Raw genomic sequence first — 15829 nt, 5'->3', positions numbered from 1 at the left:
TTGGGTTGTTGATGACAGCAGCATTAGATTTTGGTGGAAAATATATGCCTTTGTCTTTTTGTAAAATGTCACTTTCTTAGAAATGTGTTACTTAACAATTTTGTTCTGGTAACAGTCTTTCAAGTAATGTAATTGTCAGTCATTTTCTCTACAGTGTGGTTCAGTGGACTGTTTATTCATCAGTCTAAATTACAATAATCTAAAAATTATCAAATAATTTCAGATGAAGTTTTGATATGTTATTCTAAAAGTAACAATTTGTGAACTACTGAGTACCTTGATTTGCTGTAAAAGACAGTGGCTGTTCTCTGCTTAAGGCATCTCATGGCTTAGGATCGGGTTGTAACTTAAATCCATTAGAAAGACTAAAATATCTTATCAGTTGAAAGTCATTCCTATTTTAAAAAATTACCAACATCATTTGCAGCAAACTGATGCTGTTTTTTTTTTTAGCTAACTTCTTTGGATATATGCATTAGAAGGTAATAATTATACATTAGAAGGTAATATATACAGAAAAATGCATATAACAAGTTCTTTTGTATTGACCCGTTCTTCCTGTTTTGTTTCCCTGTTGGCAGTATTCTATAGTTCCGTTAGCTGTACAGATTTTATATATATAACAGTCAAAAAAATCTGCATACATGGTTGAGTTTTATTTGTCTTTTTTTTATTATGCGATTATGTAGTAAGATTTGCTGAAATGAGTTCTTGTAAACATTAGGCCATGCCTTAGTGTTTCCAGAGTTGGGTTTGTCAAGCAAGTATTCAAATGAAATAATTTGGCAGGAAAAGACACAGGATTTTAATACTACTTGAGTTTAGTATGTAGCCAGTATATGCAAAGGAAGAATCAGATTTGTGAAAATAATTGATGGCAGGCAAAACTTGCTGTTGAGCTGAGAACTAAAACTACCATGCTGCTGGAAGTGAAAGCAAGCTAGAAATAAATGCATTTCTTGCTGCCAAAATATTTGCATTCATTGTAATTCTTTTTTGGCCATTGGAAACTTGAGGACGCAAAAGCAAACAACAGGGCTAGTAAAAACACATTTTCTAGTAGTCGGAGTGAAATAGTGGTTCTCTTTATAGCTGTGATAGAAGACTTGCACTCTAGCCAGTGTTTTTGCTTTTGGTGTAGCTGCAGGAGTACTTCTCCCTTGTGTGAAAATTCGGATTGTCTGTATAAGCTGTGTTTCTTATCCACTAGAGGGAGTGACGCTGTGCTGACATGTGAATAAAAGAAAGTGTATGAAATGTATTCTGAGTAATGGTAATAGTGGCATTAGTAAAGAGGTAGCAAATATTTTGGTGGTAACCTAATTAAAAATGCTTAGATCAAACTGGTATGTGAATTTAAAGTAGTGGTGTTCCTGGATATGATAACATGTTTGAGTAAATGCAGACTGAATACTAGGTTTTCTGTTTGAGTGCTGCACCCTATTCTTTTGTACATTAGCCCTGCCTTTTTTCCCACCCTTCTAATGAAAGTGTATAATTTGCTGGCACCATGCCTCTCTCTGAAGTTGAATTTCATTCTACATATTTGAAACCATAAGAAATATAAGCATGTCTCTGTTTTTAGTAATTAGGGTTCTAAAGCTTTTTCTTCAACCAGTTTAGAGACTTTCACTTAAAATATTCAAATATATTTAATAAAAACATACTCTTTTGCATTAACTTTTGCAGAGAGGAGCAGGGAAGTGGAGCTGACAAGATTTTGGTTTAGTATTGTTCATTTTTTTTCTGCATTGGATACTGAATACATGCTGATTTTTCAAATTGTATAGGCACTGCCAAAATAAAAAAATAACCAATTTTATAGTATAAAAAGTCAGTTAGATAGAGTGTCTTTGGCATGGCTTTGTTATTGGAAATCAAAAGTTTTGAATCAACTCCTACAAAAATGTAAAAATTTCAAGACTTCACTGCTAGCTGGGCTGCTCTTAAATGTGCATATGACCTATAACTGAGAGAGAAATTGGGTTTCTTCCTGGTTTTGTGTAAGCTGATGAATATAATACTGTCAGCTTTGATAATAAGCTGGTTTTGAAGCTATGTTTCTGTGATTTCCATGTCTTGAATATTGCCTGAAGACCTTTGTTGCTCAGATATTCTTCTGGCCAGTAGTAAAGTGGCTACTAGGTAGTGTTTTAAAAAGCATGAAGAGGGCATCCAAGAAACCTGAAGCATTTTTAGCTTGTGTTACTTGTTTAATGATATGATTGTCAGATAGTTTGTTTTTTTCATATCAACAAAGCAGCTGATAATTTCATTATTATGTTCTGGAAACAGATAATGACTACGCAGCGTGCCTGCGTTTGAACAGTGATGCTACTGCATTGCTTCTGCTAACCAGGCAGTTTGGAACCGTCCTCTTCAAAACTGAGTGTGGTCAATACTATACCCTGGTTCCCTGCCAGATAGAAGTGGATGAATATCTAAAACAAATGTAACCAATATATGAAGTCTGATAAAGAGAATATAGCCCAAGATACTTAATGAAGACAAAAGTCAGACGGAGAAAATGAAATACCAAAGGAAGTAATATAAAGTCTTTAAGAAAGTCTTTTAAATCTTTAAGGAAAAACTTTTCAAAACATGGAAAGAACTCTAGAAAACATTGTCTTGGAATGCAAAATAAAGGTACCAACACAAGGATAATAGGATGAAGGGGGAGGAAAGAAGACTAGCAAAGGGTATTTGTTCCAACACATTCTCCTTTATGGATATTTTGGAGTCTTTCATTCTATAACGCTCTAGTTTTCTTCCTAATTTAAAAGAAACAAAAATTAGTTCAATTTCTTTCACAGAACTTCTACCGGTAAGAAGTCCCTTTCTTGCTTATTGGTGTCATCAAGAAAATGTACAGGGAGAACACAATGTTCTTTGAACACATTTAAAAATGAATTTGGTAAGGTGAAGATTATTTTATATTTTGTTCTGTAACTTCGTCTTACTTTATATATTAGCCAGTCTTCAAACCACTCTGCATATTGTTTAAACCAAACTGGCATGAATCAACTTCAAATTGTGTTTAAATACTTACCAAAACAAACACAAGGTCCATCTACATGTGGTCTTATTGCAGAGACTAGACGTAACAGTCAGGTTTCATTCACACACAGAATAGCACTGTTTTAGTTAAGTCAGTGCAAATCCATTCTTATTTCAGTTTGATTGACTTATTTTGCTTTAGCATTAACCTGGTTTAAATGGACTTGAGTGAAAGCAGTAGGATAATGTGCATCTGGGGGTTATATTGCTTAATACTCTCTGTTTACTTTCACACTTTTAAATTGGTGCAACTTTTTGTCAGTGGATGTTATATGATTGTTTCAATGGTAAACCTATTTAATAAACTAGTGAAAAATATTTTCCATTGAGACTATTTCAGGGAAAAACGCTGCTCTTCAGCTGTTACTTGTTACATTGTTTTGTAACATAAATTCTGAAATGTTTGACTTTCAGTACAACTTAATGTAAGAAATAGCATCATTTGTGAGCAGTGTCTACTTCATATTGCATGATTAAAGCTTTTAAAATCAAGTTTTAGAAAATACACTCTGATTTATGTAGTCTGTTGGAAGCATGGAAAGTCACAAATATAAATTAAACAAATTATGAGTTCTCTAATCTCCATTAAAAGGATTCATTAAATAGGACATAAAGCAGGCCATATAAATGATAGCAGGAATAGATCAAGATTAGGAGTAATTGAGTCAACATCTAGTAATTAATAATATAAATTATTTAAAAGAAAGACAGGGAAGGTAAGATCCTAAATGTCCTTTCTATCACAGATATTTTTCTATATATTTAGTGTCTGTTGGCTAAAAATCTTTTAATTTAAAAGCCAAGTAGCTGAGTTTGATCCTGAAAGATTAACTTGGTTAAAATCTTTGTGTCATCATAAACCAAGAATATTGCATAATAATAAAAACTTAAACCAGACACCATAAACGTCTGGGCATGTATCCAGGACCTAGATCAGTATAGATAACACTCAGTTGAATCTATTCTCAGATGTACTCATCAACCATGCAAGTGAAATCTCAGACCTGTTGATATTTATAATACAGAAGCCTTACCGATTTCAAGGGAAGACAGAAGACAGCACTTTACATATCTTTATCAGCACAGATAGCCCATCTTCCTAGGATTGGATGAAGTCCTTTAACAGCGATATGTATTTAAGCGGGTTGCTGTTGTGACTGTACACTGGCTAGGAGCTTCTGGAGTACCCAGTTCTTGCTTAAGTAGACTAGGGGCAGGTTTTTTCCATACTCCCAGAAGGAGTTGTATCCACTGCAGCATTGTGGTAACCTCTCTGCTTGGGTACGGTCACCCCCCATGTCTGCAATGTCTTCTGTAACAAGAGTCATACTCTGCTCAGTTTTAGATTTTGAACTGTACTTTTCTGAGTTATATGCACAAAATATGTTAGCAGATAGAGTTCTATAAGAAGCCATAGGATCCTTCTCTTACTTAAAAATCATAACGAAATATGTACATCATATGATGTATATCTTATGGGGCTGTAACACTGCCTTAGAAATTTTAAATCCCACATAAAAAGGTCACTTGTCTTAGTAGTATTACTGAAACTCCAGCATCATATATTTAACAATTAGCTTATTAAAACAATTTTAATCTAAATAATTTCTTGTCACCACATTAATATTTATTTATCAAGTCAGTAGGAGTGGTTTCTTTTAAAATGTTTAAATAATAGTTTACTGCAGTTATCCCCGTTTTCATAAGGCATTACTGAAAATTAAAAGCAAATGAAAAGGATTTTGTTTTGTTTGGTAAGTTCATTTACTCAGCTTTGTAGCAAAACCGAAGTCCTTAAAGATTGTGCTAATAATGCAGTATCTCTCGCGATGAGAAGTCTAAAGAAGTTTTCTATTTTATCAGGCCTGACATAAAAATATTGATTCAAAAGAAACTATCTTCTCTTAAAAAGGTTTCTTATAAAACATTCCACTGAGAAATGGAGCACTTGGACAGAAATAATTTTAAATTAAATTTCCACTTAGCTCTCTAACCCATCTGAGGGTCAGCAGGTAGAAAGAAGAAAAAGCTAGGAATATGATACCTGAAGTAATGATAGTGCAACATTTAGGCAATAGTGATTCCTCAGAACTGAGTTGTTTCATAAATAGTTTTCTGCATCAGGTTACCAGCACTATAGCTCTGATGCAGAGGGAATGCAAGCATTTTTGTCAATACATGTAGAAGGTTAGATAACAGAGTCACTTTGTTTACACTCTCCCTTTACCACAGGTCTATTGTTTGTACCCAGAAAAATGCTTCAGAAAAATGCTTAGACTATTCCAGTACTGTCTAAGCCCATGCAACACTGCCATGGATTTGGCTTTAGAGTACAAGATTTTCCTGAAGTTACAAAGTTGTGGCAGTGACTTCAGATGTTAGTATTAAACTTGCATCTCAGAGAGAAGTGGTCCTGTCTGTTATCAGTCAAAATCCTTTCATGAAAATCCTGCTGCATTATCAAGTGTACTGCTTTTATGTTAACTGTATTTTTTTCCTTTTGAGTAGATATTATTTTAGATGTACAGATACATTATGATAGCAGTCACAAATTTTGATAACTGGAGTTGGTTATGAACTCCAGGGAAGGACAGGAGAGGAATGGTATTATATTTCCATATGCAAATACTGCTGCTGAAGAAACAAGAAGATCTATAACCAGTAATAAATTAATTGCATATGAATCTCGGTGTGTTGATCTTCAAAATTTCATATTAGTTTAAAGAGAGTTGGTTTTGCCAAAAAATTTCCTGTGTTTCCAAGGGTAAGGTTAGCCTGCCATGAATTCTGCAAGTCCTGAAGAATTTCAGGCAGTAGTAGTCTTGCTGTTCAGCAGAACTTTTTGCATATCTCTCTGTAAAATTGAAGACCATGACACTTCCAACCTGTTTTTCTGTGCTTAGAGCACAAGTGATGGCAATAATTTGGCTGAAGATGAAGTGTGGTGTTACCCTGGCTGTACAGAGAGTCAAAAAAACTGGGTAACTGATGGAAAAATGCCAGGGGATCAAAGGAATGGCCATAGCATTTTCCAGCTGAGTCAAATTATTTTATTTCTGCTTAGGTAAAATGTATATTAATTAGAGTTGAGTCAAGGGATAGATTTTTTTTGTCTTTTCTCTAACCCAAGCTTGACCCAAGATTACTTCATTAGTCTAGCAGAAATCTAAATTAAATCTAATCCTGTCCAACATAATAAATTCCTTCAACAAAATCATATTGGTAGTTCCATAGTGATTCATAATTTTAGTGTCATACACTGTCTAGCTCTTGTTTAGTTAACATGAATGCTTATTTTTTGTGACTGATTGTAACTGTTGTTTTTAGCATTCTAAAAGCAAATGCTGTTTTACTGATATATGAGCTAAATACCTGGCCTTTCTTCAGTAACAAACTGTTTTTGCACTTGATATAATATAGAGTAAGAACACTCTTTTTATGTTTGTTTTATGCTTGTTATCTAGAAGACAAATTCTTAGAACTTTGTTTACGTCCTCACTACATTTACATACAAATTGAATGCATTGTGTGAGAAGGGTCATTAGTATCATATCATTGTGTAGTGCTACCTCACTAAGACACACGTCACTTTTGTGAGTCTTTGTATGTGGGGTGTTTATAGGTGCAGATAAATGAGTTTGCATACCTTGGAGAACGGGGGCTAATGCAAAAGAAAATGGGGTAGGAGAATATGACACGAAAGGAACAAGAAAGCAAGCTGTCTAGTCAAGCATTGTTCGTTGTTTAGCTGATGTCTCATGTCAGGGTAAAAGTGACTCTAGAAGAGTTATTTGAAAGATAGCAGCGCTCAAATTAACACAGCAGCAGTGTAATTTCCTTAGATTTTGTATGACAAATGTATTTGTACTGATGCAATCTGACATTTGAGACATTAGCAGCTATGTATGCCAATGAAATATAGTAATTGTCTTACCTTGCTACCAAACGGTTCCCATGTGGCTCTCTGAGAATTTGGCGACATTAAACAAGAGTTGTATACATTTGTACAAGTTGGCTTTTCTTTTCAGGATTCTTGCTTGCTTTCTCACCTTTCCCAATAAAATTTTAAGGAAGTGTGTACTCTAATTTTCAAATAAAACTAATGAGGAAGACTCAAGACTCATTTTCAAATTAGAGTTTAGCTCTGTTGTGAAATATATTTGGTTTGTGTTTGAATATTTCCAAAAGAGAGCAATTATGTTACGAATACTGCTCTGCCTAATGGATTTCATTTTTTAAAAAAGCTGAAAAAGGGGCAGGGGAGGAGGAATCCATCCCTGTTGTTTACAGTGTCTTCGGGATTGCATACACACCAATGGAGTCCTGCCTAATAAAAGATTGTTATAACAAGTAGTCTCTCAGTACAAAGCAACAGGACTACTTAAATACGAATTTCCAGAACTTGGGTTTAGAATGGTATAAGTTTTTTGTAAAGAATTTCTGAAGCTGAAAGTGACTTTGCTTTTCTGAATCTCACCAAAATACTCCAGCAGGAACTTTCTCTTGTAAAATGAATTCTCTGAAGGTGTTTTCTGACTTTTCCACCACAGGAAAGTAACATTAGAATTTTCAGCCTTTCAGATCCCCTGCAGTTTTCCTTCCATGTCTGAAGGAATAACCAGTGTTAGTGCTTTTGGATTTTGAGGCACTGCTAAACAAGTGGAGGATGGCAGCCCCCTTTTTCTAACCACTTTTGGGTGCCCAGACAACAGAGCTCAGTGAAGAGATAAGGGAACTGTTTTCTTCCACCTTTGTGGTGTGAGATTTGTGATAAGGATGGTTTGGCTTTGCCTCTCCTGAGTATTGACAATTACATCCAGAGGTTCCACAGGAGGCCGTGAGGAATGCATGCAATGGTACTTCCTTTTCTGAAAGATTTTTAAAATTCTTTTTATATATCTAAATATATACATGTATAGATATATATATATGAGATCAATTTCTGCAAGGAAGATGTTAAGACTGAATTTCCAGTTCTGCTCCTTTGTCACTCTTGCACAGCCACAGCCAGAAAAAAAAAAAAAAAGATACTTTCATTTGGAGCAAGCCGTGAATGTGGAAAAATCACATAACTGTTTTATCTGAACACTGCAACAGATTTACTTCCCTGCTGATCTGGCAAAATAATAGTGCTTTAGACTTTAGAATATGATTGCTTATTTAATAAGTAGAGGGCAGCAAATGTCAGCTGTGTCTGCTTGTCAGAAACTGAGGAGGTTGCTCGGACAACAATCTAAATTATTATTTAGATGTTTTGCTCCCTTAGTCAAGCCTGCCCTACAATATAGAAGCTTGCAAGGAGAGGTCAAGGTGTACTTAGGCTTCAGCCTGCAGGGCAAGTTTTCCCCCATCCTCTGTATGCACATTGGTTTCTTACTCCAAAATAAACCTGAATGAGGGCTTTAATTCTGCCGCTGAGCTAACATGTTTGTAAGCCCTGTTTGGCAGCCTCAGAGCGCCTGAGGCAGCACACAGCTGCCAGCTTTCATCTGCCCCCAGTTCCTCCAGGCGCTCCGCGTCACATGCTATAACCTAAGGGGATTGAGACGCACCTACTAAATCTTCTGTTCCTCTGCCCACTCAGTCTGGGTGCTGCACATTGCACCGGCAGCAGGCAGCTGGCCATCAGCAATCAGCTGCGTACCTCCTGCTGACAAATCTTCGGTCTCCTCTTTGTGCAAGACCCACATACAAAGATCTACCCGTGGTCCCCACATCTACTTCCCGGCCGTAGTCTGGAAGGGTATTTGCATGTTCTGTCATCTTACAATGGCAGGACCTCGTTTGAAATGCATACATGTCGTAGAACATGCTGCATTTCGTAAAATCTGTGATCTGTTTCTAGCCTGTTAGTGGAAGATGAACGAGTTCATGGGAGCAGAGTTAAAGCTAAAGTTGGAACCATAGTAGTAATAGTAATAGAGTAATTTAAAACTTCCTTGCCAGCACGTTTTTGAGAGAGTTGATATATGTGCGTGCAGTACTTTTGTGTATCTCCAAGTAATTTATAAGATACACAAGACATTAATTTTCACAGCTCTCTTGAAGAATATTTTATTTAGCAGATTGTAAAATCAGATAGAAAGAAATAATCTGATTCTGCAAATCTGCTTTGTAAAGGTATGCTGTAATTTTCCTGCAAGGTTCATCAGCATCTCCTGTCTGTTTGTGTTGGGATGTGACAATTTATATTTATGTACTTATGTGTGTATGTATTTATTGTGGAGTAATGTGAGCATTAGCTTTGTTGTCATTTTCAGGTAGTTTATTGTGGTAGGGTTTTAATACAGTTAACAGTCGGGTAAAAAGTGTCAGTTTTGACTTAGTAAATACTGAACATTTCTGTCTGTAGCTAGGTTATATGCATACTCTTCTCCTAACCTACAAGCCAGGTGGCTGGTCAGTGACGTGTAGAGGCCATGAAAGGTGTGTTAGCATCTATTTCCTATTTTTAGTTTAGTCTTGTCATTAAAAATACCTTTCTGTCAGCCTGTGAAAGAGTCTCCCAACAGTTACATCATCTTAGTTGAATAATGAGATACTGCTGAACATACCCCGAAAAAGTAGTTCCCCTTTAGTAATAGTAATTTTTTAAATAAATAAAATGTATTATTGCCATTCACAATGTAAACAGGATGGACGTTTTTCCCTCAAGTATGTGCTTACTAAAGGTAGATATGATTATCTCTAAAATGTAAACACTTGAAAGGTATTACTGTATTTTTAATGTTATTAGGCAGGTGAGTAATGATTTGTAAGACTTTTGTTTTCATTTAGTGTTGAAAATTGTTGCTGAATTGGTGGTTAACTTCTAGTTTTCCATGGAAATGGTCAGAAAGATGTGAATGGGATTTTCTGGAATGGGAAAGGATATTACATACTTGTGCTGATGAGTCTCTATACACTGAGGTGTTATAGCTTCCTTAAGACTGCTATCTCAGTATCTGTAGGATTGAAGCAAAGCGAATTGAAAAACAGTATGATGCAATTACAGTTCATAGGTTTATTGACTCTGCACAGCCATGTGAAAATCTAAATAAGCAATCTGAAAGTACAGAGTAGGCCTCCCTACACTTCTGTGTCCTTTCCCTTCACAACTAGTAAATCTATTTATATTCAGAACAGACATTTATATTGTTGAAACAGAAATAACACCATGTAGATTTCTCTTAATGTTCTTTTTTGACATACAATATCAGGTTTTTAAAGGGTTTTCACCCTATATGGCCAAAAGTCATATTCACATGTCAAGGTGCACGAAAATCTATTAATTTCCCAAAAAGTAAGAATAATTGGGGGGAAAAAAATTATCCTGGGAGAAGTGCTTATATCTGGCAAACATGTCAGACAAGTCAAGTAAGCTTTAGGAAGGTGTCAAATATACAAAACGGGAAATTAGACTGAACATAAAAACTGAACTCAGGCGTTAATTGTGTACAGGAAGACAGAAGAGAGGGAGAATATTCACTTTATAAGAAACATAATAGAAGTGAGATTGGTGAGAACAGAGCACATTTTTATGAGAAATAGGATAATTTTGTCTATTTATTTTCAAAATCCATGTTTAAATTCTGGAGAAGTTTGATATATGTTTTCATAAGTCTTAAGGCAGCTCAGCACTTTGTGGCTCTAATGGACATCTGCCAGCTCTGGAGAAGTGAGATAGGCTCCCCAGTATAGGGTACCTGTAGAATATATGGGAATATCTGCTATGTCTTACTATGACACGTAATAATTAAGAAGGTTACTGAATATACGTTGCTACTTCACTCTATATGCTGCTGCTTAATTAAGTAAAACACTTTCAGCTTCCTATTTTGAGGAAGAGTAAATTCAGTATTAAACAAAATTGTTCTCTATTTTAATAATGGTCTGTCATTAGCAGTTGCCAGTTTTTCCTTCTTAAGCAATATGTTCAGGGAATCCATTGTTTACTAGGGTGTGTCAGAAAACATAAATACGGGATGATTTTTTTCCCCTCTGAGAATATAAATTGTTTGCATCTTTTAGCTATTTTACTTTTTTAATGATCTAGGTGACTGTGAGATAGAATGATACAGACCTCCAGCTTGCATGGAAAACATCTAAAGAACATGCAGCTACACTAGCTAACCCTATAAACTTCTCTAATTTAGTCTCAGGTTGAAAACTTGCACCTTATTTTAGGATGCAGAAGTTGAACAGTGGTCTGGATTATACTAGAGATGTCACTTCTCAGAGGAGAAAGGTAACTTCAGGTCATGAGAGACTCTCTGGCACAGTTTTCTGAGACCAGTTGTTAATCCTAGTTTTGTCAAGGTTTAATCTCAGTAATTTACATAGAGACAAAATATACTTCATTACTGAGCTGAACTTCTGTGTGTGTTGTGTGCAGTCACGGTGCTCAGTAGGAGGTGTTGGGGTTTCAGTAATAGGTGATAGCATTCTGCTCTGTATTTTTTGATGTTTTGGATATAGAGCAATTGTAATGCATATTTAAGTATCTTGTACGTTGCTATCTAAAATGCATATGTTTCTTAAATTTGTCAATTGATGATTCTGTGAACATTACAATATATGATGTCTTCTGTGATCTGCTCAGCTGTACAAAAGAAAAAAAAAATCATAAATGTACATTTCATAAATATCCTCAGGTAATTTTAACTGAGGCATTAAAAATAATTCCTGAGCAAAAAATGCTCATCTGTCCATCTCTCTATGTGGAGAGATTATTTCTGGTTAGTACTGAAATTTGAAAAACAAACCCCCTAAATCTGATGGAAAAGGAAATGTCTGCCTTAGCAGGCATGCCAACATTCGGGAATGCTGAGAACATGTGGTAGACTATGTGGCAAATATGAGAATGATCTGACTGTTTTGTCTCAGGGATTTTTATTTTTGCCCTGTTTGCCTCTTAGTGCATTTTTGCTCCTGTCACTTTTAAAATGTGCATTCCTCATATTTAAAATACTGGAAATTGAATTCTTTTCTGTCACACCATTGTAACTCTGGAATAACTCTATTGACATCAGTAGCAGTATTCAAAACAAACAGAATTTGTCCCTCTGGTATTAGATACAATCTCGTATCAAAACATCTCCTGTGGACAATTATGATTTATTGTTATCAGCTACATTTAACATTTTTACTTAAATGCAAAATATTTTTGTAATTATATATAAAATAAGCTGCGTTTATGTATACCATTTATTTGAAAATCAACTAAAAATTTTGTGATTTTGCATTAATTTCTGATTTTGTATATTTAGCATATATTTCCCATCTCCTCGCTTTGATTTTGTTATTTAAGATGCAAAAGAAGAATTTAAAGCTTTTTAATGCACCAAATCTGTTTTCTTTTTGCAGTAGTTTCACATTTAATTACAGCTGTCTTTGATAATAAATTGTGCCAGAGTTTGTAATATATTTTATACAGCGAAGTCCTTTGGTGAGTTGGTTACTGAAACAATAAGCGTTTGTGACAGGTTGTTTGCTGAATACTTCCTCTGTGCATATGGCAGATCATAGTTCAGTTGTTAGCAGATTATCCATTGTGCCTGAATGTTAAAAGAGGATACTTTTCAGCCTGTGTTTAAAGCTCTTCTGCACTGCCCTAAGAATGGTTACGTGGAGTGGGATCTAAGAGAAGTTAGGGAAGTTCACGTATACTAAGAAGAGAAAAAAATGAACACAGAAGATAGCTTGTAGTGATTTTAGCTTTCTGCTCATGATCTCTGATAGTGTTTATTGTGAATCTTAAACTGCTTTGAAACAGTTAATCCGTTCTGTAATAGAACATTACTAAATATTCTTCAAATTTATAGCCAAAAAAGAACCTTTAAAGGCATGTAGAAACATTATTACTTCACGGCCAGTATTTTAATCCTATTTTTTTAAAACTGGATCAGAAAAGTAAGGTTTTTTTAGACATCAATATTTTGAACTCAGTTTTAGAACGTAAGGAAATTTTAGCCATTTAGAAGAGGAAAGACAGAAATACTTGTTTTCAAGATTGCGAGGAAGAGGAGCCTGTAATGAGGGGATAATCTGTAGCTTTCCTCACTTATTATAATGTGCCAAGGAATAGAGAGCAAAGAATATAGTGGAATTTTTCTGTGAAGAATTAGATTCTGCTGTTGGTGACACACAGACTTCTAATATGTTGAAGGATTGGTAAGATCTAAATCAAAGGTTCAATTTGCAATAAATTGAAAATTAATTAAACTCCCATGTGTTGTTTTGGAGATCGGGAGACTAATTTTGGGAAAAGCAGAAGGAAGAGTGAAAGATTAAAAATATTTTACTTGAAAAGGTGAATGTAAGGAGGTACATTTTAGATCATCTCATTTCCTTTTTAATGCAAATCTGATTCTTTGATTATTCACTTTTATTATTTATTTATTTATCCTTATACAAAAGTTACAAATCATTACATGGGAATGTAGGCATTTTTATAGTGCAAGTGCAACTATTGCACTCATTTCATCTATTGGTAAAAAAGGATTTCAAGAAAAAAAAATTTTGAATAGTATTAATTAAGGGATTCTTAAAGTGCTAAGCTTAATGTAACTGCAGTTCTTTAAAGCAGAAAAACAAGAAAGAAAACAAATAATGCCCCTTAAGCAGATGCTTATTCATGTAGGATAGCTACTCTTTGATTTTGGAGAGGTGGTGTGACTTGCAGTTGGAAACCTTGATTTATTGTGTTGTTATTTATATCTGCAATAAATGAGGAATAAGCATAAAACATGAAAAGGGAAATTAGATATTACGCTAGTTCTCTTACTTTTTCTATGTTATTTACATGAAATGTAATTTTTTTTTTTTTTAATGGTGTGTTGCTCTGCCTTTTGTTGACCATATCTGAACGCCAGGTCTGTCTGCTTGTTTCCATTGGCTTGTCATGTTCACTAATTAGGGAACTGCTGCATGATTCACCTTGTTAATTAGAGGGACTTGCACACAAAGGCCCTTCGGGCAGTGCGAAAGAAGAGCCTAGCACTAGTGCCCTGAGAAAGCTTCAGCCTGTGAAGTAATTCTTCTCATCTACCTTCTATTTTTTATTTGAAATGAATAAATCATTGAGATTTTCCTTGTGGAGTGAGAATGCAAGAATTCACATCTTTGTAAGATGTAAATTATATGTGATCAATAGAAGGGGATGACTACTGTATTGTACTTACAAGATTCCCTAATTTACTACTTGTCAGTGTATGAAAAATTGCTTGAAATATTTTGTCCCCACACTGTGGTATGTTGTTCCCTTGATCTGCAGGAGAAATGAGCAGTAGCGGTTTTGCTGTAGTTAAATCTAAAATAGAAAAGATGTAGATTATTTAAATTTCGAGCTTGTTTTGCATCCCCAGTGGAACTTCCATTTTGCAAGTGAACCCCCAGTACTACCCCCACAACTTTTAAGGAGGAGAAGAAGGTGGGCGTCTGGCTATTTTTGTTCCCGATACTGCTCTGCCTCAAATCTCACTTTTGAAAAGAGTAGCATACTCTTTATATTGTGCATTCTTTAGTTGAATATAGTTTCAGAATAAATTAAAATTGTTTTTGTCATGTCACTTAGACTTGATCAAACCACAATCCAGACTGCAAAAAAGGGTATTGTGTTAAAAGTGCACAACCAGTCTCTACACTACACATTTCCCATCTGTTTACAACACTTCAGAAATTAACTTCAGTGCCATTCTCTCTAACTATTTGATTAAAATGACTTATTACAGCCAAATCATTTTTAGTAGATTGCTACATTTGCCTCATTTCCTCAAATGAGGCTGGCAGTTTCAAGATGCAGATTTCCCATAAGAATGTTAGAGGACTGGTATCAAAATTGGGCATTTTCTTTTGGGATAATCTAGTTAATAAAGCCTCTTGCCAGAATTTCTGATTAACTGGTATTTTAAACACACTTAAAATTTCTACTATTCTTAAGTTTTGTGGTAGTGACATATAGGCAGAGAAATTTTACCACAAAATAGAAATATTTATTTTGAAAAAATGGGGAAAATGCTTCAGGCTGACTTGAGATTTTATGGTTTGCCATACTATTGCTCTTCACTTCCACGAAGCTGAGATCTTTCTACGTACCTCAGTCTTCAGTTGATTCTGTTGATATACTAACCAAGACCATACTTTCCCCGTGTTTTTGGTACAGTTCTGGTGTACTGGTTCTTAATTATTTCAGATTTCAAGTATGTGCCAGAGGTGGAATAGAAATAAAAATAACAAAAATAACAGAAGCCCATGCTATCAAAATTCAAGATGCACGGAGAAGAACATGCAGATAAAAATCTTGATCGGAGTCTCATAGTACTAACACAAAGTTGTAGCAGCCATGGAGAGTTTTCACTCTCCAAGTAGCTGTTGTATTACTCAGATACAATGAAATATTTTTTAAAGGGTATTTGCAAAAATGTTTATTTCAGGGATACTTCACAATCTGAAAAATAGAGCAGTTGATTCATGTTCTAGTACAACGTTTAACGCTGTTACAGTGGACGGCATAGCCTCTGGGACTGCATGCACTCCAGCTGCAAGCATGGGGAGCTGATAGAAAGCTTGGTTGTGAGGTTCATCTGACCCTCGTATTTTCCAGTGCATGGTTTTAAAAAAAGCAAAGCGTATTTCCTCACTTCTCTTAGTTGATTTAGCTCCCATTATCCCCGTGTTTCTGTCAGATCTCCCTAACTAAAGCCACAGCTCAACAAGTTTGCTGCTCTTTGTAACTCTAGACATGACTGTCGTTCATACAGGTTTTCACTGTGTTTTATATTCCCTAATGTTC

General features: G+C 35.1%; 1 protein-coding gene across 1 annotated transcript in view; it reads left to right on the top strand.

Moving 5' to 3' along the window:
• The window catches only part of LOC142087288 (transcription initiation factor TFIID subunit 4-like), a 149144-nt gene that overhangs the window by 78448 nt on the left and 54867 nt on the right, over nt 1-15829 (top strand). The window lies entirely within an intron of this gene.

This window comes from Calonectris borealis, chromosome 12, assembly GCF_964195595.1.
Source record: "Calonectris borealis chromosome 12, bCalBor7.hap1.2, whole genome shotgun sequence".
Taxonomy (NCBI): domain Eukaryota; kingdom Metazoa; phylum Chordata; class Aves; order Procellariiformes; family Procellariidae; genus Calonectris; species Calonectris borealis.
This window is presented reverse-complemented; position numbering and strand designations above follow the sequence as displayed.